The sequence below is a fragment of the Eumetopias jubatus genome, unplaced genomic scaffold, assembly GCF_037043125.1.
Source record: "Eumetopias jubatus isolate StellerSeaLion01/CBP00866 unplaced genomic scaffold, mEumJub1_p1.0 scaffold_13, whole genome shotgun sequence".
Taxonomy (NCBI): domain Eukaryota; kingdom Metazoa; phylum Chordata; class Mammalia; order Carnivora; family Otariidae; genus Eumetopias; species Eumetopias jubatus.
The window spans coordinates 77,260,818-77,285,164 of NW_028274819.1; the positions used below are offsets into that span (position 1 = coordinate 77,260,818).

The following is a 24,347-nucleotide window of genomic DNA, read 5'->3' on the forward strand; positions in this document are numbered from 1 at the left end:
TCACATCTTACCTCTTGAAATACTTAGTTCCTCCAAGTCTATTGGTGTGCCTTACAACGATTTTGCATAATCCTCCAAGCACGGAAATGCCCAAGGCTCTGCCTCTAGTAGATACGCCATAGGGAAGAGACTCACACAAAGAGTGATTTTGCATCATAGGTGAAGATGAGCAAAAACAAAACAAAAAACCAAAACCAAAAACAAAAACCCCATCAACACCAGAGCTTCCCTTGGTTTCTGAGAAAAGGCCAAGGAAAACTGACTTTGATTTTCTAAATCTTCCTTTGATTTACTCTGCTAGAGGAGAATGAGTGCTAAAATAACTACTGAAAGCCACCCAAGATGTGCTGATCTAACATGACAAATGCCAAGGAATTTAGACATTAAATTGATCTTGGAATCTAAGCTCCCCTTCTAACTCCAGCAGGAGAGAAATCACGAGATCCACATGGAGCCGAATCCATCATACCTGGACTCTAGGGCTTGTCATTTCCCAAATGCAGACAGGCATCTCCAGGGCGATCCTGTTTACCAAGCAGCTAAGGTGGTTACTTCCCTACATCCCTACAATGGCTGCCTCTTTAGGATATCAATTACCGGGATTTTTGCTGGCAGTACACAGAACCAGCCAACCAAATGTGTCGAAAATCTTCAGGGGTTCACTTAATACCTTTCTCTTGGTTGAGAAGGAAAACCTGGGATGCAAACCCCACTTGTCAGGAAAAGGTGAAGCCGTTTGTGTTGTGTTTCAAGTGATTTATATTTCGTGACGATGGAAAGGTACATTCTCGTACAGGATTTATGGCACCATTCTCAGCCATCTGAGCTCTGTTTATTTCACCCTGTCTCACTGCTCAGAGAATTACAATTAGATGGAAACACCTCACGTCAAAGCATCTACTAGCTCCAGCATGGGACACCGTAACTGTGGCAAATACTTTTCTCGGTGAAAATCACCAAAGCTTAGAGGCAGTCACTGCGTTCCCCTCTCGTTAGGACATAGCTAAGGAAGAGATGGTAAACTCTTTAACAAGGCATGTAGGACTCAATACAATAAACTGGAAGAATCATTTAAACTTTTTTTTTTTAAGATAAGAACTGGTGTGGGACTTCTGAAGGAATTTTGATAGGTTCTTTTATGATCATTTTAAAATACACAGGGAAAATGCCTTTGAAGTGAAATAGTGGCAAATCTACCTACAAAAACAAAAATAGCCATCCGAGACTTTCACTCAAGATAAAGTTCTACTAATTCTATGCAAATAGTAATAGCACTTTCTAGAAAGAGTTCTAAAGTAAGTCATACACACAAACCTCAGTAGCAGCACAAAACATCCTTTGTTGCCGGACGTGAGAAAAACACACTCGCTTCTAAAAAAAGCCATAGGAAGGAAGTGGAAGAACCTCAGGGGCGAGTGGGAGTGAGAGAGGAATGCTATAGCTCTTTTTTTTTTTAAACACGTAAGCTTGCTGTCGCCTTTAACAGCAGGGCAGTAGTTCAAGCAAGTGAAGCAAAATCTTTGCAATGCGTTTTTTCCTATCCTGTAGGTACAACTATCAGCCAAATAGATTTGAAAATCCTGATAAAGGCCTGTTGGTATTCTGGCATTAAATTGCCCCAAGTGAAAAAAGTGCTTTAAAAAAATAAAATAGGGGCACCTGGATGGCTCAGTCGTTAAGCGTCTGCCTTCGGCTCGGGTCATGATCCCAGGGTCCTGGGATCGAGCCCCACATCGGGCTCCCTGCTCGGCAGGAAGCCTGCTTCTCCCTCTCCCACTCCCCTTGCTTGTGTTCCCTCTCTCGCTGTCTCTCTCTCTCTGTCAAATAAATAAATAGTCTTTAAAAAAAAAATAAAAAAATAAAATAATAAAATCAAAGAAACTCAAAACACCTGCATGAGGTTCTAACTTCACACATCTCAAAACAACTTAGAGTGCCAAAAGAAGAATGAAAAGAAAAGCCAGAAAAGCCATCAGAGAGCAAAGACAGGTCTAGGTGAAGCACTGTGCCCAAATTCTACAGGGTAACAAAATAAATGGGCTCTTTCTGACAGAGGATAAACTGAAGGCTCTTTTGAAAACAGAAATATGATCATGCTGCCTCCCTGCTTAAAATCCTTTAATACCCTCTCATTGTACTAAGGATAAACACAAAATTATCAATATGACTTACAAAGTTCTTCATGACCTGGTTGCTGCATGTCTGTCAAGCATAATGTCGGAGCTCACACCGATCTCTTATTGTCCCCATTTTTCAGATGAGGAACTAGAGAAGCTGAGGTACTTGATAAGATCAGAAAGCTAGAGAGTGATTGTGTCAGACACTGTTTATGGAGGAAATCAGTACACATTTCCAAACCCCTCTCACTTGGCTGCCTCTAGTAGTAGAGTTGGAAAATCCACTTCCTCACTCTCCTGCTTTCCGTACCATTTGGGTTGTGTTCTGATCAATGTAGGCCGAAGTTCACCAGCCGACCTCTGAGCTTTAAGCTTTTCCAATGAAAGAACCTGCTATTGCACATCCTTCCCCCTCCTCCTGCCTCTAAGGGGGCCATCGGGCCTGGGGACCACTTCGAGACTCAGCAACGGTGAAGCAGCAAACTCAGAATGCAGAGCAGAAGATGAAAAGAGCCCGGCCCCCTGCACCAACCCAAGACTGCCTCTTTTCACCCCTTGTTTCGTGGAGAAAATATGCTGTGCTTTACATATTAACCTAGCTGAGGCAGGCTTTCTGTTACTTGGAGCCAAAGGTATTCCTAACTGACACAGCTGTGAGACCAGGATTCCAACCAGGAAATCTGATTCCAGAGCCTGGGAGCCTAACCCCATTCCTTCCTGCTTCACTCTGCCTTGGGCTGTCTTGGCTTTGGCCACACCGACCTCTAAGTTCCTCAAAACCACCATGTTTCTACCTGCCCCCAAACCTTTGCTCTTCCGTCTGCTTGGAGGAATCCCTACTTATCCTTCAGATCTCCGCTGGAACATCACCTCCTCAGGGAAGCCCTTCCTGATCTTTTTCCATCTTTCAGACAAAATCAGGTCCCCTAAACGTGTGCCCATAGAAGCTGTACGTGTCCTCTGTAGCACTTAACCGCAATTACAAATAAACAAGTATTTAATGCACCTTGCCAAGCGACATGGTAGGCTCACGAGGTCAGAAACTGTGTTTTGATTGTACACCGCAGGCAGTCAATCAATATCTATTAAATGGATGACCAAAGTAGGCATTCGTCACCCTAAGTTAATTCTTGAGCTAGACAGATGGAGATAGGAAGTCACTCATCTTACACATCTGCAACCTCAAAAGCACATCAGGCTGGAATACATCTTGTTCGACTCTATTTAACCGCCATAAAATATCTCAATAGAAAGGAAGGACGCAAACTGAGAGGTCCGGAGGCTGAGAGCTAAGACAGAACAGATCCCAATAAGAAAGAAAGTCCCAAGGCAGTGGCAATCCCAGACTTAGAAAAGTACTCCAAGAAGAAAAGAGTGTGTGTCAGGATGGGAGCTACCAATGAAAGCTGGGATTACCTTGCAAAAATACAATTTTCAGCAGGCCAAATATAGACATCATATCATATTTTCTGTGATCCCAAGTTTTGCATTCAGCATTCTGGGAGGCTTTTCTGTGGGAAAAATGTTTCCAATTTTATAGTGGAGTTGTAGGAAAATGTTTCAATTTATATAAACTTTGTTTTATTGCCAAATTTCCTGTAGCCTGTCTAATCCATTAAGCAAGAGATAACTGGTTTGTATCATCTTTTCAAAATCACATTTCCTTGTGCTATTAGAACGCTCTCTTGTCACCCTGCAACTGATCTTTTTATACTTGCTCCTCCATTCTGCTGTAAATTCTTGAAGGTAGGAATCTGGTGTTGTATTTAATTTTGGATTTTTAACAGAGTATTGTGCTGGCACAGAATACGAACTCTCTATATCTTGTTATGATAATGAATAAACAAAATGCATAGGCATGTTAGGCATTTAGTAAATACGCGTCAAATTGAATTTTTGATACATGACTTGGAATTGTTTCTCTTTCAAGGTATTTGTGCAGCGAGCATAATTACAGAGCCCACAATCCAACAAAGTCTTCATTATGGAGAAAAACCAGAAGAGTCTTTGCATTTTCAAAACAATATGAATTGAAATGGAAACCTCCTTTTTATCATGCGCATATTTCAAGTGCAAAGGCAACTCAAAACTTGAGGTGAAAAGAGAACCCCACGCTATTTCTCTGTTCACCAGTCCTGACCATCCTTTGTGTTCTCTCTTCACTCTATATCTGGGAGGTCTGAGGAGAAGGAGAAGGCAAGGGAAGAAGAGAAGGAGAGACAGATGGGACAGGAAAGACTGCCAGGAAAACAGTGGATCTGGATGTAGAGCACAGGGTGGGGACTGGAATAACAACGGGAGATACACAGAATGGAAGTGGATTTCCTCTCATTTTCTCCAGGCTCTAATTTCTCGTCTGTGATAAAAATGTATGCATATTTGTCAGGGCGCCCGGGTGGCTCAGTCGGTTAAGTGTCTGCCTTCGGCTCAGGTCATGACCTCAGGGTCCTGGGATCGAGCCCCATGTGCCTCCCCCCTCCCCCCCCCCGGGGCTTATGCTCTCTCTCTCTTCTCTCTCTCTCTCAAATCAACAAATAAAACCTTTTTTAAAATGTATGCACATTTGTCTATTTGATCCTAATTTCATAACTCCGCTTTCATAACTTTTTTATGAAAAATTAATCTAGAACCAAGTGTCTTTAATTTTGACAACAGTGAGCTTGTGGTTTTTGACATCTTTTGTTCCCGTTTGTTAAAACCACCAGCTAAGTGCACAGTGGGGCAGTACCAAAGCCTTAGGAAGACTCTTAATGGTTGATAAATGCAATCCATTTTCACACTTACAGAAAGTGAAACTTTGGTAGCGCACATCATAATCCGCCTACTTCGTAAATATCCGTGTTTTCATTTGCATATTGCACCAATCATATACATGCGGGTACCAACTCAGTTACCTGCAGACATGTGAATGGAATCCAGTCCTGACATGGGATAGAACCATGACAAAAAGCACATGTGTAGCAAGAAAAAAATGTTTGTTTCAAATATATGGATTGTGTTTTCGAGTGTCTTGAAAAAGAATGAAACTGAAAGAGGCAGCTTTGAAGAAACTTGCACGTGCTTGAAACCCACATCCTGTTGTTATCCACAGTCCTGGCACGGAGAAGCTGGGAGGTGAACATTCTCATTAGGGTCCCATTAGCTCTGATTTGCAGAGGCCTCCTCTAAAGAGCAAAGTCATGTTCACTGTCACCCCCTCAACATGGCTGGGCCATGGACCAGGCACCACCACTGACGAGCATCATTTACTGAGTAAACATCTAAGCCCAAGAATACAGGGGTCTAATCCACTGAGCTTGGAACTGAAATTTAAAAGGCTCTCTATATGCTTCCTTCCCGCCACTATCAGGAGATTCTAAATCAGCCATGAGCTGAGGCCCATCTGCCCAGGGCCTAAAAGAAATTATAACAATAACGAGAGGCCTAATGGGAGTCAGCCAGTGAGAATAAGAGCAACATGGTCTACTCAGACTCTTGTTCTTTCCTATTTATTTATTTGGTTGAAATGCGGGTGTTTTTGCTTCAGGCAGATGTTGGTATCTTAGCCTTTTGTACAGGAAGCTGTAGAAGGAGGGAAGGATGACTGGTAGGAAATGGGAGGGGGGCTTGCTGGGTGGGAGCAAAGAATATTTTATGGGCCAAACGGCATTTTCTGTTGGCCCAGTGATTTTTTTTTTTCTTAAACTATTTGTAACTCTGTTCAGAGCCCTTTCAAAGGGTGAAAACAATCCCAATGACCTTATGGTCCAAATAACTGCAGTGTTGTTTTAAACTTGTATCTTGAAGTTCCACCTTTATGTTACTCTACTTAACAACCACAGACTCTTCCTAACGGCTACCCACATGTCTTTTTAATTTTCTAAGAGGAGACCAGGCCCCTTCAAGATGTTCCACCAACTCAGCCCTGTTTCCCTCAGATGTTTCTCCTTTTTCTTCTTCTGAAAAGCATGTGTTGATAGACTACAGGGAATTAAGATTTATTTTTTAGACAGTGTTTTCCCCTGCAACTGTAAGTCGGCCTCACTCGGAAGGGGAGCCGGGGCAAATGATTCTAATGCACTTTGCTCCAATGCTTCCATCTCAATAACCCTTTAACATGAAAACTGTGGAGAGCGAAGTGAAAAACTTGTCTCCATCTGGAAGCGTTTACATGCAGAGGTGTCTTTAACTTCAGTTGTTTGTCTAGAATTTCCATTTATGAACCGACTTGCCCTTTTCCTTTGGGTATGCCGAAGACAACTGTTTGCAAAATCCATTTTATGCAACAATCTAGAGGCTCCTTCAAACTCAATCAGGCTGGAAAGGCTAACCATGACTCATAAGATTCCCTCAACACACACAAAAAAAGGCAGAAGTCAAGAAGAGCCAATCTCTGATGTCAAGGGGAGCCGCCAGCTTACCTGACAAGTCAGTGTATTGTCATCAAACCAGTTTCCTGCTCGGGAGACCTTGACTCCTCTCAGTAAAGGTGTCAGCACCTCTTTTCCTGAACAATCTCAACGTGAAGGACAGGGCCCAAGTCCAGCAGAAGGTATCTTTACTCTTTTTATGGTTCAATATAAAGGTGACCTGAAGAAAAAGCCTTAGGATATGCTTTCAAGATACTGACTTCGGGGTTTTTGTTGTTTTTTTTTTAAACATCAGTCTGTCATGTTTGGATTCAATCATTCTTTTAAAGAAGCAGGGAGGAAGGGTGGCTGGACACACAGGGAAAGATTATACAACAGAACACTCTAATCCTGGGACACCTGTGCCACATTCCTGGCAGCTGGGGGACTCCCCAACAGGCAGGTTCTGACTATGGGGATGCCTGGGCCTGTGGTCACTCCGTGTGGTGTGTGGGGAGAGGGCGGTAAAGTAACAGAGTCCAGAAGGATAGTGGTGGAAGGAGAGAAAAAAGAGAGTGGCACTCTTTCACACCACCTTTTCTCAACCCCTGGTCCTCCACCCATCCCTTCCTTCCCTGGAACACCAATGTGACACCTGCAGTTTGAGACCATGTGAGTGAGCGTAAGGACAAGACAAAGACAGAGATACTGACCCCAAGCCTTGATATTACTGAATTACTAAACTAATACCAGCAATGACCTATCTCCAGAAACACGGTGATGTGAGGAAACAAAAAATCTCTATTTGTTTCAAACACTGTTAGTCATTTGTAGCCCGTACTCCACCGCCTTCCCCCGCCCCATTCCTAGTTGATTTGGCAGGGGAGGCAGATCAAACAAGAAGCTCTTTATTCTTAGAAAGCTTTTTGGGGAGAGGGCAGTTTTGAAATTTGAAACACCCAAGCAAAACTGAATATCCTTCAGAAGGTAAAACTAATTTAGCATATCCTGGAGCCTCGTAATTTATTTCCAATTTTATGACTACAACAACTTAGCATCATTTCTCCATCCACTGGTTCATGACATTTATTTAAATGAAGGACAAGACATATCATATTGTCATAACAATACAATTGCTCCTGTTAACTGTTTGTATTTATGTTTATACAAGTCTGTAACCTTATTTATCTGTGTTCTGTGTAAAGCACTAATGGGGAACTGAGCTCACCCTCAGTCCTCTTACAATACTAAACTATTGTCAGGAAATGTTAAAAGAAATACAACATAATGAATGGAAAGAGCAAAACAGCCTTGCTTGGTCACTAGAGAGCTATGTGAAATCGTACAAGTGACTTCAACCCCCTGAGCCTCAGCTTGCTCATCTGTAAAATGAAGAGTAGCATTAGGTCACTCTTCAGCTTTACGTTCGAAAAAGTTTGATTATCAGCAACCGAGTTATCTAATCAGGCAACTTTATAATTCTTTTTGTCACCAACATGTTATATGTCACGTTTCCAATCTATCACCATGAACAAAAATTTAAATTTTAAAATTTACATTGGCGAGGGTCAGAGTTCATAAAAACCAATGGCATTCTCCTTCCTCCGGGCTCATTAGTCTCTATTTCAGCGTTTTCAAAAGGTGGCCTGAAGTCCTTGCATCTTGCTAGGTCCCACCCAAGGTCTACGGAACCAGAATATCTGGGGACAGAACCCAGAAATCCCCACTTTTCACAAGCACCCTGGGCCATAGGACATGCACTGAAGTTTGAGCACCACTGATCTGAAAGTAAATGTCACTCAAAGTATGAAACTGAGACTTGAGCTGATTAAAAGTTATATTTAGGGTCTTAATGATAAAGCAGAGTTCAGTCACAAATTCAGTTCTTTACTGTTCTGAAGGCACCGATTTAAAGTAATTTTTAATGTATGCAGAGAGAGATTTAACCATCAAATTGCATTATCTGCCGCATAAATAAAATTCACAGAAATCAAAGTGAAAACACTTCCCCCAGGACTTTGATTACCACTCATTTTGCTTCCTCTTGTTTATCCCTGCCAGTCACCATTTGTTTTTATTGTTTTAAATTTAATCCAGTTTTTCATCCTTATTTTAATGCTCTGTCTCACTTGTCACCCAAGAAATGACAAGTTTTTAGATCCACTGGTGGCAAGGGCCATATTTTTATGGTGTACTAGAATATTACGGTTCTGAATATCACCATCCTGCATTTTCTGCCTTCTTTTCCATCTTGTCAGCCATTAATAAAATAAACCAAAGAATTTGTTTATTTTGCATCTATGTGTTTATTGATCTCTGTTTGGCTAGGTTTGATGGTAATCATTACACTCTAGTAGTAAACTGCTTCCCTAGGAGTTAAGAAAAAAAAAAAACGTTTAGGAATTTCTACTGGTGTTTCTGTATCTGATCGGGTTAAGTATACACTGTATTGCAATGTCTACATAAACAATTTACTTCTCAAGTACTTTATTCAGCCTCAGATTAGCTGTACTGTTACGTCTTTAATCCACTGGGATTTATTCAACTTTTACTACCTGTCAGGAAAATGGTCTCCAAAATGCCATGTCTAATGCAGGTATGTTTTAAATATACTTCCTATGGCTGCTAAAAGTAGGAACCAGATCTACGGGGAAGAACAACGTGGTCTGTTAACGTTGCAAAGCCAGTAAGCCATTTAAAAGGCAAGATAAAACAAATTAAAGTACACCCGAATAAAAAAAAAAGGTTAAAGCTATTATAATTCCAACAATTTAATAACAATCTTAGTCATTGTTATTTCATCACAATAGTATGTTCAGCGTTTCTAAACCGTTTCTCAATCAAAAAATGTTCATGCATCTTGCAAAAAATCAAACTATTAGTGAATCATACACAGCACCTTAAAAGGAAGTCTGATGTCCATTGTGAAAGATGGGGGCCTCAGAGGGAGATGACCCCACACTGATGACACGTGTTCACCCCAAGGGAGAGCTGAGATGCTTGAGAAGGAAAGGGAAGGCAGAACGCGGTCCTGACATTCCACACACCCCCAAGGGACTGTACTTTGTACTTTGTACTTTGCCTGTACTTGGGCTCTGCAGGTGTGGAGCAAGCCTGAGATGGCCACGGGACCCCTTTGAATAGTCTAAGTAGTTGGTCTCATTAAAAGAGCACCCAATTTGGAGTCAAGAGAACTGAATGTATGTCCAGTGTTCTTTATCAGTAGTGTAACCCTGGACAGGCCACAATCTCCCTGAGCCTCTTCGCGCCCTCATAAAATACATGTAACGTTCATGTATTAAAATACCTCCTTTTGGGGGCTTTTGTGGGGAAAAACTGAATCAGTGCCTGGAAATTCCTCTGAAATAAGTGTTGGTTGTAATTATCACTCATACAAGGACCAGGTCACCTCGCGAGGTCCTATACCTCGAGCTGTGACCAAGCACGTCTGAGGGTCTCCCGCCCAGGCTGTCGTCCTGTATTTGCCCACGTTTGCCTCAGCAACGACTCATCCCCAGGTAAACCAGCCGCAGGTGCCAGGCCCGGTCCCTAACCTCAGTTAAAGTCCCCTCACAAACCAAGATGCTGCCAGTTGTTGCAGAATTGGTGACCAGGCGTGGAGCCCATCATTCCTACCCCTACACCTCAGTCCTATCTGGAAACTCTGATGTTTGCATGCTGCTGGAGGAAGAAAAATGACCTCCCAACCAATACCTACCTCTGCAGGAATGTGCAGTGGAACAGACTGAGGCAAAAATAAGTCATTCCAACGCAATATGCAACAGTGTGTACAAATATGCTTGATGGCTGAACTTGAGTTCTTTCTGATTGTTAACATGTCCCATTCTTTTGTGACACCCACACAAAACTGTGTTCTATTAGGAGTCAGGTTCTATTCCTGACCCGCTTAGTCACACTGGGCAAGCCGTTTTAATTTCCCTCAGCCTTATTTTCTCCGTCTTGGAATCTCTCCTAATCTCCTCTACCTTCCTGAAGTTTCAAGTTCTATCTTATAAGCTAATAGAGTTATGGGTTAGAAATTATCCTGGTGGTTGCCACGAAGTAAGAGCGGGCATCACCAAACCACTTCTACAGATGCTTCTGAAACGAACAGGTTGAAAGTAATACCAATCATCGGCATCTTTAATATGCTAACTATGTCTTTCCTCCGCCACAAACATACAACAGTCTGTCAGGAGAGGAGTGCTGAGGAGCGAAGCCTTCTGGCTTTCACAAAGTTAGCAGATGGCCAGGGCTTAACAAGACTAAGGCTGTAATATTAACCTGAAGAAATCAATGAATTCGGATTGCTACATAAACAAACCATATTATTTACTCTTTAATGCATCAAACACGTCGCATCAGCTGCCTTTCATTAGGAACTTGGGAGAGACTGCCACAGAGGAGGACAAGCTATAGAGGAGGCCAAGAAATTACCAGACCAAGCACCACGCTCGGTGCAAAGCATTTCAGCTGATACCAATGGGGAGAAAGGCAGGGGCCCTTTCTCAGCCTCAGTGCTGGGAAGAGGAGGCGAGAGTGAGTAGAGAAGCAGGAAGTGTGATGGAAAAACAATACCTTTTCCCCATGAATCACTCCTGTAAGTGGTGTAGTCTTTCAAGGGAATGACTAGATACAGATTCGGAGGTAGCTACCCGGTACTGAAGTCTACACAGTGGAAGCCCCGTCCAAGAGGAAAGGATCAGACAGCCCAGCAGGAAAGACTGTGTCCCTCCTAGGTCAGTACTCAGCTGGGCTTTAAGAAGATGACAGTCTCTAAAGAACAATAGATTGGTGTCATTCTGAGCTTCCCTGACAAAGTGAAATGGACCGCATCTCTAATTAATTATATCTCAAAATAGTCTACAAGGTTCAAAGGTTGACTTGACCTCAAGGATAGAAGCTAAATACTGACTGAGATATTAATACCTGGGAGTTCAGTGGCAGGATGCACTTTTTCTATGTTTCCTGTGTGATGCTAGGCTTTCACTCTTCTTTGGTTAGGTGTGTTCCAAAGGACATGCCTCAGTGAATACCACACTTGTGAAGGTAAGAGTGAGGCCCCTCTGTCATGGAATGTTCAAGGCATATAAATTTAGAAATATTTTGAGGTTTATTACAGCATAATCTTATCGAAAAGTAAATCTCCCATTCAGTGTATCACATATTCTTTCACATAGTAGGTACACAGGTAATTTTTAAGAGAATGAATGAATGGCCATGTGACCTTCTGAGGAAAAGTGTAGCATTCCTTTCTCTCTCTTTTTTTAAAGATTTTATTTATTTGAGAGAGAGAATGAGCAAGCACGAGCAGGGGGAGAGGCAGATGGAGAGAGAAAGGGGAGCCCAATGAGGGGCTCAATCCCAGGACCCTGAGATCATGACCTGAGCTGAAGGCAGACATTTAACCGACTGAGCCACCCCAGTGCCCCAGGTGTAGCATTTCTAATATACAATTTGTCTGTGCATGAAACCTAGGAGAAATGGGCAGATTTCTTTGCTGATGTAGCAGATTCATCAGCTACTTGGAATTTTACAGAAAATACATGGTATTTAAAGAGACGGTAGGGGGACGCCTGGGTGGCTCAGTCGTTAAGCGTCTGCCTTCGGCTCAGGTCATGATCCCAGGGTCCTGGGATTGAGTCCCACATCGGACTCCCTGCTCAGCGGGGAGCCTGCTTCTCCCTCTGCCTGCCACTCCCCCTGCTTGTGCTCTTTCTGTCTCTCTCTCTCTCTGACAAATAAATAAATAAAATCTTAAAAAATAAATAAAAATAAAAAAAATAAAGAGATGGTGGAATTCCAATGACGGAATCAGTGCTGAGCTGATCTCAAGTACAGAAATATTCTAATGGAGAATGAGCTAGTTTAAATAAGCCCGAAGACAATAAAAAAATTATGTCTCCATTAAATGAAATTTCTGTCCCACATATTAAGGATGTGGCACAAAGAGACAAAAGAGAGGAAATATATGATTATATGTGCTTAATTCAGCCAACACAAACACTGCCTATCCATTTCAATACAATGTGGAATTGCTCAGTTTCCAGCTAGGAGAAAAAAAAGCATCAGAGGAAAAAGAAAAAGAAAAAGAAAAACAAAAACCCAACCCTTTCTTAACAGTTCCTCCAAGGCAACAAGAAAGTGAAACTTAATTAAACAGGTGATATGGAATTACCTACTGCTGACCACAGTGGTGCTTGTTGGTGCTTCACCTTCGACGTGCATTATTAACTGCTCTGTGCTGCCCGGAGGTAGGAACAGAATCTCCGTGCAGGGGTAACCATTGGCAGGCAGCAGGAGAAGGAGAGCACGACCTGTTCTGTCCCCCTTACAGGGACTCATCCTTCAAGTGGCTGGTTTCAGCCAGCCACACTCCAGACTGGGACTGTGAGTTAAGTCTACTTCTGACAGGGCTGTCCCTCAAGCATGGTGGGAGGTACTGGTGGAGAAGCTCAATCTGGGTTGTTGTTGGTTTGTTTTGTTTTGTTTTGTTTTGTTACACCTCTTGGGACCTCACTGTCCTTGCTCATTCGGGCCATTTGTTACTTTTATGCACTGTTTGCAACAACTCAGCCCTTTTTCCGATAGGAAGAGACTTTCAACCTGTGGCATGTGTTGAAACCATCTGAAATGTGATTTCCTAGTGACTCCGGAAACACAGAGGTGGCTTTCTCTTACCGACAGGCACATACATCTAGAACCAGGACACCCTCCCTACTCAGTAAGATGCCTGATCTGTAGTTTATTATGAAAGTGGATGCCATGATGGTATTTGGATATCTTTATTTAACTTTCCATTTCCCCTTCTACCACAGCATCATTAAGCATACACCTTATAAAGTCGGTAAATGTATTTTCTCCCTTACAGCTTTCCAAGAAACAAACGCTTGAAAAATCAAAAACTTGACTTTGGAGGAAGATTAGCATGTAAATCAAGCAAATGGTGATTGGCTTGAATGAATGAGTATTTGGATTGGGATAAATCTCTGAAAATTCAGAAACAGGCTTCAAAAAGTTAAGAATCAATACAACGTTGGCATCATAATCCACTTCATTCATGTACTGTGCTAGTGACTTGGCCATTTTTATTAGAGCTGCTAATTAGAGGAATTCAAAGATGCACAAACTGCTTTCAGAAATTTGAAGTCACCTGTTACTGGAGATGATTAAGAAAAATCACTGGGTGAATTTGTGGGGATTTTGCAGCTCACGCTAGGTTTCCTTCCAGGTCTTTCCTAAAGTAAGAATCTACAATTGTGTGAATGTGGTGAGGCTCCTAGGGCATCCAGGCACATGAATCATCACTGTATGCGTTTGCTTTAGCTCTCCATTTAGCCTAAAGGACTCTCTTATGCCATAGGCATGGCTGCTACTGAAGGGACCAAGGTTAACGATCTCATATTTCTACTCACTTTGGCAAATCCTGGTAGATAAATGTAACCCACAAAGAAGCTCTTGTTTTTCTTCATGTTTGTCTGAAATGTATTCTTTTTTTTTTTCTTTATGTTCAGTTAGCCACCATATAGTGCATCATTAGTTTCTGATGTAGTGTTCAGTGATTCTTCATTTGGCTTCAATCGGTTCTCTTCTTTCACATGCCTCTCCTCGTCTCCTTTTGGGGGTTCCTCCCTATCTCCTTGACCTTTGGATGTTTGGAGTTCCAGAGCTCAGTCCACAGACCTCTCACTGAGCCTCATGGCTCTAAATAATGACTTGGATTCTAGTCATCGATAACTGTCAAATTTGTATCTCTAACCCAGACATCTCCAAACTCATACAACCAAACGATATGTCTTCTTAGATGCCTAAGATTTAACATGTCCAAAACTGTTAATCTTTTCCTAATCTTTTCCCCAAAACTTGGGGATCCTCCACAGTCTCTCCTGGTAAACAGCAGCCCCATCCTTCTAGTTGCTCCAGTGAAAAGACTTGGCATCATTTTTTTAAGATTTTATTTTTAAGTAAACTCTACACCCAATGTGGGGCTCGAACCCACAATCCTGAGATCAAGAATCACATGTTCCACTGCCTCAACCAGCCAGGCACCCCATGACTTGGCGCCATAGCTGATTCCTCCTTCCCACCTCATACCCAGCCCATCAAAAGTGCAGTCATCTCTAGCAGGTATCCAGAATCCAACAAATAGCACCACTTCTGCCATCACCAGTCTTTTCCAAGACACCAGCCTTCCTTATTTGGATTAATGTGAAAATCTCCTATACTATCTCCTTTTTCTCTTCAGTCCCATCTCATGCTGAACAAAAGCAAAAGTCCTTACGATGGTCGACAAGGTCCTATGCGATCCGCCTCCTACTTCTTCTCCCAGGCCTTGAATAACTGATTTGACATAAATTCCTATTTCTCTTTCCCCTGATCATATACATACTGACCACCTTGCTATTTATTCCTCGAACATGTGGGATGCTCCTCTCTCAGACCCTCTGCACTTTTTGTTAGCTTGCCTGGAATTCTCTTCTACCTGATATCCGCTTGGTACTCTCCTAGACATCTAGATATGACCCTTCTCTTCCATATTAAAAGGCTTCTGTGATTTCACAAAAGGCATCCACCTTACGTGGGTCAGAATTCTCAGACATCTTTTAAAATGTGCATGGTCAACCGCCAGAACCTAAAGTCTTTTAAAAACGGGCCAGATTATGACCTGAAAGCAAAAACCCAACAGCATGTATTTAAATAGCTTCCCAGCAAAATCTCAGAAGCAGCCCACTAGATTTAGATACCGTGTGCCTGGCTATACTGCTTTTGCAAAGACTGAAAACATAAGGAAGCTCTCTGGAAGTCAGCAAACAGCAGTATTTGGCCTTAAACTGATTTAGCACACACAAAAATGGCACTGTGCCTTTGGAGACCTGGAATGCGGCATTACAGGTTTTCTCCAAAACAGCTTCATTTATTTAACATTACCGTGACCCTTTAACTTCTAACTTGCTACACAATTAAGCTATTTAAGCCTTCCACTTAGCTCTCTTTGTGCTGCAATCTGGGTCTAAGTGAAGCAAAAACAAGCCTACACCTTACTGTTTTGCTAAAGTTTGTTCTGTCCTATTGAAGATGTTTGCATATGCAAATGTTAGCACCACATCTGATTAGCATAGCATTGTACCACTGAGACTATTTCTATTTTACTCTTCCATTCAGTAAACATTTATTCAGCCTTTACTATGTGTATCAGGCATACAGAGGCAGGTATTGTTTTTCCCTTGCCTGTTGCAATGAAGAAAGTTGCTATGTAGTGCTGATGGCAGGAAAGTTTGTTACCATAGAAACAAGAGGACAGTCACAATCAAACCTGGCATCAAGTTGCCTTGAAAGTATGGTGCTGTTTTGACAGCAATGAAAAACCATCTGAATCCTGTACTGTTTGTAAATCAAGGTAATAATCTTGTCTCTCCCGTATGGCCTTTCTTACTTTCCCAAAGAGACTATAAATGGTTTTGGAAGAATAGTTTATTTACCTCTTGAAAAGTTAAAAAGAAAAGTTTGACTTAGATTAAAAGGGACAGAATTCACGGGGTTCCATCAATATTTGACTTGGGAAAAAACTACGGTAGCCCAAAATAGCAATTTCATGCAAATGAAAGTAATTTACTTTCATATATTTACACAAACGATTGTTAATTTTGGAAAGTGTTTTACTTCTTTTGAAGCTTGCATCTCTATCCCTTTGTTTGTCTTATTTATATTTTTTTCTTTCTATTGCAAATTATTCTCCATAGTGCTAAAAAGGAAAAAGAAAAACAAACACTGGATTTAGGGGTAAAAGATCTAAATTTGAGTCCAGGTTATTCTATGTAGTAACTCTGTGGGTTAGGGCAAGCTACTTTGTGACTGTGAGACTCAGTTTTCTCAGCTGCAAAATGGGGTGATGCTCCTGCAGATTATACTGTGGTCTAAACAAGGTTAAGTCTTGGGCCTCCTGCTACATAAAAAGCAAGGAGATCCAGTGGCCGTATTATATCCGTGACATAAAGTGAGATGCTTGCCTTTCCCAGGCCTTTATTTCTCATGCATACAATGAAAAACTTTTAATCTACTAAATTCTTAGGACTGTTGTGGGAGTCAAATCCTTATGCTTACATTTTTATAATATGTAATCCACGCTCATTATGAGATAGTATCATTCAATTGTCCTGTCTCCTTTCTTTGCTGCAATCTTTCTTGGTATTTTCACTTAGTCTCAGTTCTCTTTCTAAGCATTTCTCACTTTTTCCTCTACAGACCTCTTTACTTATAGCTCTCTCTACTATTGTTTTCCTGTTGTTATAGTTTTATTTCTCCGTTACTAACTATAAAATTGTAGTGCATTTCTTAAACTTCTCCTTATTCTTTATAATCATGTACTTATTTCTATTGTGAATTTTTTTTAAAGATTTTATTTATTTATTTGGGGGGAGGGGCAGAGGGAGAGGGAGAAGGACAAGCAGATTCTCTGTGGAGCAGGTTTTCCCGAGGACATGGGGCTCGATCCCAGGACCCTGGGATCACGACCTGAGTTGAAGGCAGACACTTAACCAACTGAGCCACCCAGATACCCCTCTATTGTGAAACTTTTTTTAAGTCAGAAATATTAAATCAGGTCACCCACCAATTAAACATATTTCTAATGAAAAGGACACCAAATGTGGAATTCCGTGGGAAAAATTAAAATGTAATTTGAAACAGAAGCTGCAAAAGACCTATATAGCTCATAAGCCTGTTCTTTTTTACATTTTTATATATTTAATTTGTTAGAAAGATACATTCCTCTTGTAAATATCCAAATAATACAAAAAAAGAGTAAATATCACCTGCATCCAATCACCTAGAGATCGTTACTATAAATATTTCGAACTGTCATTAATCTCATTGCACCTAAGTACATGTATATTAGACATGTATAATTTCACATAAGTGGGTTCATATTACAGATGATATTTTGAAACCTATTTTTTCATTTACTGTCTTGTTGAGTTAATTCCATGTTCATGTTTATGTACTGTGTCCTAATTTGTAACGACTGCATACTTTTCGGTGTTCAGATGCATTGTGATAATAGCCAATTCTCTGTGGGTGGACACTAAGATTAGTTCCCGCTTTTAATTATTACAAACTGTGCTTCAGAGAGTAACTTTTATACCCAGATCCCCTTAGAATAATGGCTAAAAACATAACTGATGAAACATTTCTTAAACACATTCTAACTTTTACATTTTCCTCTTTATCCAGAAACTAAGGGATTATTTTTTCTTGTGGTAGAATTTGGACCACGCAACGCCTTAATGTGAGGTTCCGTATTTGTGCCGTTGGACATGCATCTCTCACGTGGGACACTGCAAGAGCACAGAGACTGTGTTGCCTGACCTGTTAATTTTCACTAAGTTAAACATTCCTGCTATATAAATAGTGGCACTTACACAAAAATCTTTCCTTATGCTACAAACCAGTGAAAATAAAGACTCTCTTTTCCGTTTTCACTCATCTATCTTATGTCTGCTGTAACTACCTGGGAGGATTATAATTGGCAATATCTCCATATCATCAGTTCTTCACTATGGGTGAGAGAGAAACTTTTTAACCCATGCAGACCTCTAGAAATATACACTCCTTCAGAAAGAGTATTTTACATTGACTAGAAAACGTCCAACACGGTGAATATGTGAAGAATTCATACTTCTCAAGCCAGGAGGACAGCAGGGAAATCGTGGTTTTCCCTGAGATGCTTTGATATATCATGTCCACGGAAATAGGTACAGAATCTTGAGAAAAAGAAATGTGAAATAATAACAAAGCGGCCACCAGTTTCTTGATCCATTCTCCATTTCTAGAGAAGACCCTAACTGGGGGATAAATGATTTATTTTTCTCTCCCTCAAACCAATTCATTGTACTCCATGGGAGGCTATGCATATTCACTCTCGATCACTGATAACTGAACAGGCACAATGCCTTTTCTAGTCCCAAAGGATAATCTCTTTGCCTCTGGGGAGATGACAGCAAGAACAGTTTCTTCCTCTAGTCATTGCCCAACTTTTTTTTTTTTTTTTTTTAGCTTAATCCTAAACTCCAAAACCACAATGTGACAGGGGGCCACGTTTAAGGGGTGAAATGTCCCTGTCTGTCCTTGAACAGAGGACCTCCAAAGCTGTGAGGGTCACGCCAACCTGTACAGATGTCCACAGTTACAACCAAACAAGATTCCATACTTGAAACAAGGTAAAAACTAGCTTCTTGGATCCATGTAGTTAAATTACCCCCCACACTTAAATGTCCATTGTTTTTAAAATACCAATTAGGCTGAAACGACTTGAGAAATGGCTACTAGCAAGTCGAAAAGGGGAAAAAAGAATATGGTTAGTTCCCCATTTCCACAATTCCTTCTCCCCTTCTTTTCCATATAAGCAGATGACATAGCTTTCCAGGCAAAAAAAAAAAAAAAAAAAGGCAAGTTTTCAATCCCTGCCCTGTGTAGTACACACCTACATCTGGATGGTACTGTGATAAATGTTGTAAGATTGATTCATTCATCCAATTGATATTTATCAAGTGTTTTGCTCACACGTGGGAAGTACTATCTGAAGCTGGGTGGAGGCCTCTGTCCGTAAAACAGGGCCTATGCTTTGTAAAAACTCAACAGTATGAGAGATAAGCCAGTATGATTCAAGGCAATATATTTTAAGTGTCACTTCAGGGCCACAAATCAGTGTAAAGTGAGGAATCACTCCTGGAAAGCATTGGGAGAAAGCACTGGAGAGGAGTGTGCCATTTTTACCTGCTAGATACTATAGCAAACTTAAGACTAATGCCTCTAAAATAATTTTAAATAGACTAAAAGGTATCTCAGCAGAATTAAATCTTGGAAGTACTAATCTGGTATTCTGAAAAAGTTAATTAGGTAAACGAAATAAATGGCCTGGCACACAGTAGGTGCTCTACAAATGCTAACATCCTTCTGTAGGGTTTTTTGTTTGTATTTTCCTTTTTGTTTTTAATTCCCAGGGCAGTAGTCCACATGCTACAGTGACCATCAGGGTCATCTGGAGGGCTTATTAAAACAGAGCACTAAACTCCATGCTCAGGCCCCAGCTCAGCAGGTGGGGAGTGGATCCAAAATTTGCTCATAACGAGTTTCCAGGTGATGCTGTCTGTCACTGCTGTTCTGGAGACCACACTTTTGAAAACCACAGCCCTAGGGAAGAGCTTGGGTGCTATATGAACTTGATTCTGTGATCTTCCATATCAGAGATAAGTCTCAGCTTTTCAGTTGTGCTTTTCTTCTTATGTCTTAAAGGAAAGGGGAAATAAAAGTATCACCACTTTATATAGACCTGACCTTTTGGTAAACCTGGGCAACAACTTCCCATGCAGAGTAAATTAACTGCTTTCACGCATGCTTTGTTCTCTGGAAAAAGTAAAACAGATTCTGTTCCACATTTACTAAGTACTTCTTTTTCTGTTGTTGTCACTGTGTTAAGCACCTCAGAACGGGTCTCTGCCCTGATGGAGCTTACACTGTAGCGAGGTGGACAGCCCAGCGAACCGGTCATTAGAGTTCAATGTGTTAAGTGCTAGGATGGATTATGTTTTATCCATAACCGAAGGCGTATTAAGAGGGGTTCATAAAAGAGGAACCAACTCAGGATGGTCAGCTGGGGAGGAGGTGGATCACAAAGGCTTTCCAAATTAGATGACTCACGATTCACTGAGTAGTGAGGGATGAATAGGAGTTTTTTAAAAACAGAAATCAGAAGGGCATTCCAGGCTGAGGGAACAGCACAGCACCATCAAATGCACTTTGTCTTTCTAGGGCTGCCAATGGTTTTTTTCAGTGACACTCTATCACAAAGGTCTTTGTGTGCTTTGCTAATGAATTGGAACCTATGACAAACTTAAGAACATTTTAGAAAGATCTTTCTGGCAGCTGCATATTGGAGGGATTAGCCTGGAGCCTGGGTAACTGCTTGGGATATTTCTGTAGCAATAAAAGTGAGAAAATGTGGGATCTGGAAAAACTAACATTGTGGCAGTGGGGGTATAGGGGAAGAGAGGACTAGGGGAGAGAGGAAAGAAGCAGACAGTATAGGAAGGGGGTCATTATAACAACTGAGAAGTGATTGAGAGGGTGGAATCCACTAGAACTCCTGTATTTCTGGCTGAGATGAAAGACCATCATTTACTGACATAAAGAATATAGGAGAAAGAGCAGATCTGGAGGGGAAACTTCAGTTTAGGGCATTGAAATTGACATGACTGTGTGTCATCCACGTAGACATGGCCATTACACAGTTGAATATATGGGCACAGAGCACAGGAGGAAGGTCGTAAAACCCTGGTTCTTATACGGGGTCACCCGGGAGAGTGCACAGAGTGAGAAGATCAATTACAAAGCTGGTTATGGATCATATTTTCATTATAGGGAGAGAGGCAATATCAGGAGGGTCTCCTCATCGCTGGGATGGTCATTTGCAATGTGCAGTGCATAAACTCCCATCTGTCCTTATGATGACCTTTTGTTCATTTCTACCCTCAGTACACATAAGAACAAGAAGATAGCCTATGTCAAAGTCCCTCTGCAAACTACAAAGCACTGCATAAAATGTAAGGGAAGACACAAGGAGAGGAAGAAGGTGACAACTGACAAGCTTCTCGGGGTTTAACCAAAAACTAGGGTACTGAATCTAGTTCTCCCGGTCCTCAGTCAGTCAGACATCCCCTTGTACGTTTTGCATGAAAGCTTGGTTTTCTTTTTATGGGAGTGCCAGACCCGTGGCTCACCTGTGTTTTTGCTGACCTCCCGGCTCAGCCGATCTAGAACTGTGGCAGCGTGAATGACTGCAGAACTCTAAAGCCAGCCCGCTGAGAGCAGCTATCTCATGTATCCCTGGGTGCAGACAAGGATGTGTTGTAACTCACAGCATGTCTGTGTCCCTGGAGGAACTAGACACTTTATAATGGGGGTTTTCTGCATTTCAAAAAAAAAAGGTCAGAGAGAAAATGGTACAAGTGAGTGCCTTATCAAAAATAATATATTATTTGTGCTGTTTTACCCTGGGATCAGTTCAAGACTAAATACACCTGTCATGTGTAACATATATTTATAAATAGATCCATATAGAGATGGAGCTCTACACGGCCATTAACAGACCCACACAATCTTTCTTTCATTCCAAGTGCGAACTGCTGCGCTATTTCACCCAGTTCAGACACAGGTTGTGAGCTTTCAAACTAATTTTGGAAAGAAGACACCATGCAGTTGGCAGGTAGAGTAAAAAGAAAACAGAAAAATTAGGATGCGTGCCCGTTTAACTGGCCTTCTATTTCTCACGGAAAGGGGGCAATAGTCTACAATTATTTAATTTTTTTAAACAAGACTTTAAAAGCAGGCAACAGGGGCTCCTGGGTGGCTCAGTCGGTTAAGCGTCCCACTCTTGATCTCGGCTCAGGTCTTGATCTCAGCGTAGTGAGTTTGAGCCCTGAGTTGGGGCTTAAATTAATTAACTGATCAATTTAAATGAATGAATGAATGAATAATTTAAATAAATAAATAAATAAATAAATAAATAAAAGCAGGCAATGAATAGCCAGTAATTTCCTCACCTAAACTCACGGTAATTTGTTCCTTGCCAAGTGCAAACCTACAAACCTTGAAACTGCTATTGAATCCTTTCTTTCTCCTAAACGGTACAAGGCCCAGATTCATTTCTATTTTTCTTACTTCTGTTTTTACTCTTCTGGTTGCTTTGTTCCACTTGTGCATCCTCTATTTTTCATCTCCTTCCTAGGAGGTCAGGGATGATTTCATGGAATTATGGAAATTTGCAGTTGAAAGGGATCTGAGTACATCAGCAATATTCCTGACAGATGGTCAAGTGGGTCCCGGCTTGAACCCTCCTTATGACAGAGGATTCAGCACGGCACACCAAGCTATTTCATTACTTACAGATCACCATACAATGCCCAGGGTACTGCTCTTTTTGCAACACAATCTGGAACATTATACTGGGTCATAACGGTGAGTGGTAGCTAAATGTCCTTTCCCTCTGGTGTAATTTAATATGATACTTGGTTAATTGATCTACATAATTTTATTCTGTGGTATAAACCTCTCTCATTTAGCACACACATTTCCCACTCTCAACTCCCAGTGAGCTCCCAGTGGGGTAGGTACTTTATCTTTACTTCTGTACCATACCTAGCATACACTGTCAGAACTTAGTACATCAATTTACTTCTTAGACGAAGGAACTGAAGTTTACAATGGTAGTTCCAAATGTGAGTACATTATTTAAGAAACAATGGTATTAAAATCAAAATTAATTATACTTACTATGTGAAGCTTTTCAAATCATGCACACTTATGAATTTTGTTTTAAAATGAATTACAAAACTGAACATTCAACGTGGCTATCACTGGGAGTATTATTCAAAAATATTTAACAATCCAAAAGAAGATGCTGGGAACCAGAGCTCCCATTAAGTCACCACGTGAGGATGATTCCTGGGGAGTGTCAGGCAACAGAAGACAGCCCCTCCCCCCCACCCCGGGGCAGGGTTGGGAGAGGGCAGGTGGTATATGAGACACTGAGCGTTTGTCCAGAAAATGCTAGTGTTGCTGTCAAGCGCGCGTATCCCTCCAGGATCCAAATCTGTTTTGGCTGGGAGGGAAGAAGCAAGGAGGGAGCTGCAGAGGGCTGGCTAGGGTAGACCCCAGTGGTATCCACCCAGGGTACCCCAGGCTCTGGAATCACACGGTGGTGGGAAGCACCAGTTAGGAGAAAAGGAGCAATGGCTTTTACCCATGTTGATCAACTGACTTAGCAACCTTGGTTACCAAAAATGTTACAATCTGCCTTTGATGTTTTGGAATATCACTAAGCTTTGCAGTGAAGCAGAGCGGATCCCCAGTTTAAGACCTTTAGATCTGAACAAACTACCACCACCCCAAGACAAATCAGAATTTTAAAGAAAAAAATGGTTGTGTATGAATTTGGGATGGGGAGGGACCATTATGAAGGCAGTCTTTGCCATGGAAGAGACTCACAGCAGAATTCTTTTAACTCAAGCCATTGGAGTGGGTTTTAATTCCTTTTCAATCTGAAAATTGGTTTCAAATACAACTTTTCTAGGATGTATTGCCTGGGTAGAACAAAGTATACTGATGTCCACCCTCACAGACCAGGCCAGGCCAGGTTTTCAAAATCAAAGCTGAGTTGAAGCTTGCATCCATTTTCCTAATTTTTTTACTTTTTCTGTTTTTAAAACTCCTTCTATTTAAATGACTCTATGTTAATGTTAAATTAGAAGATGCACTCTTGCCTGAAATATTCAATTCAATTACTTAGGAAAAAGTGAGTCTTCTTGGTTCAAATAAGGCAGAAAATTCTGCTTTGACAATTTAGCCAAGGTCACATATCATCTTCCTACAATCTGTAATCATATTGAGTTTTATAATTCAAATCTGAATGAACTCAAAAATTTTATACTACACTTCAGAGGTAATTGGAACTTCCTTCATGAATTAGTAAATAACCTTCAAAAAGTGGAATGTGAACTCAATCATCCCTCCCCTTTTTACTTCAATCTTAAAGTATACACTTGCAAAATTTCTTCCTCTTATATTCTCCTTTAAAGGCCAGTTTCTAGCAGACAATTCAACTAACTGCTGTATTTTTCCATATAGGATGCCAGGGAATAGAAACAAGTGAGATAGTTTCTTATATGATATAATTTTTTCCACTAAAAGCTCAGGAAAGCAGGAACCAATCCATCAACAAGGGCAAACAAAAGATTGTGTAATCCACAAACTTTAACTTTTGATCACTTATAAAACGGAAAGCTAAATAAGCCATAAACTAAAGAGACGGTAACTGTCAAGGTGTAGCTCTTTCTCTTCTCTGTTCACT

General features: G+C 41.1%; 1 protein-coding gene and 1 long non-coding RNA gene across 2 annotated transcripts in view; one reads left to right on the forward strand and one right to left on the reverse strand.

Moving 5' to 3' along the window:
• Nucleotides 1–4,645, forward strand: part of LOC114221526 (uncharacterized) — a 43,068-nt gene extending 38,423 nt beyond the window's left edge. The window contains exon 5 of the long non-coding RNA XR_003611758.2: nt 4,048–4,645. This is a non-coding gene — a long non-coding RNA (uncharacterized LOC114221526). The remainder of the gene's footprint in view (nt 1–4,047) is intronic.
• Nucleotides 1–24,347, reverse strand: part of MAML2 (mastermind like transcriptional coactivator 2) — a 341,985-nt gene that overhangs the window by 257,535 nt on the left and 60,103 nt on the right. The window lies entirely within an intron of this gene.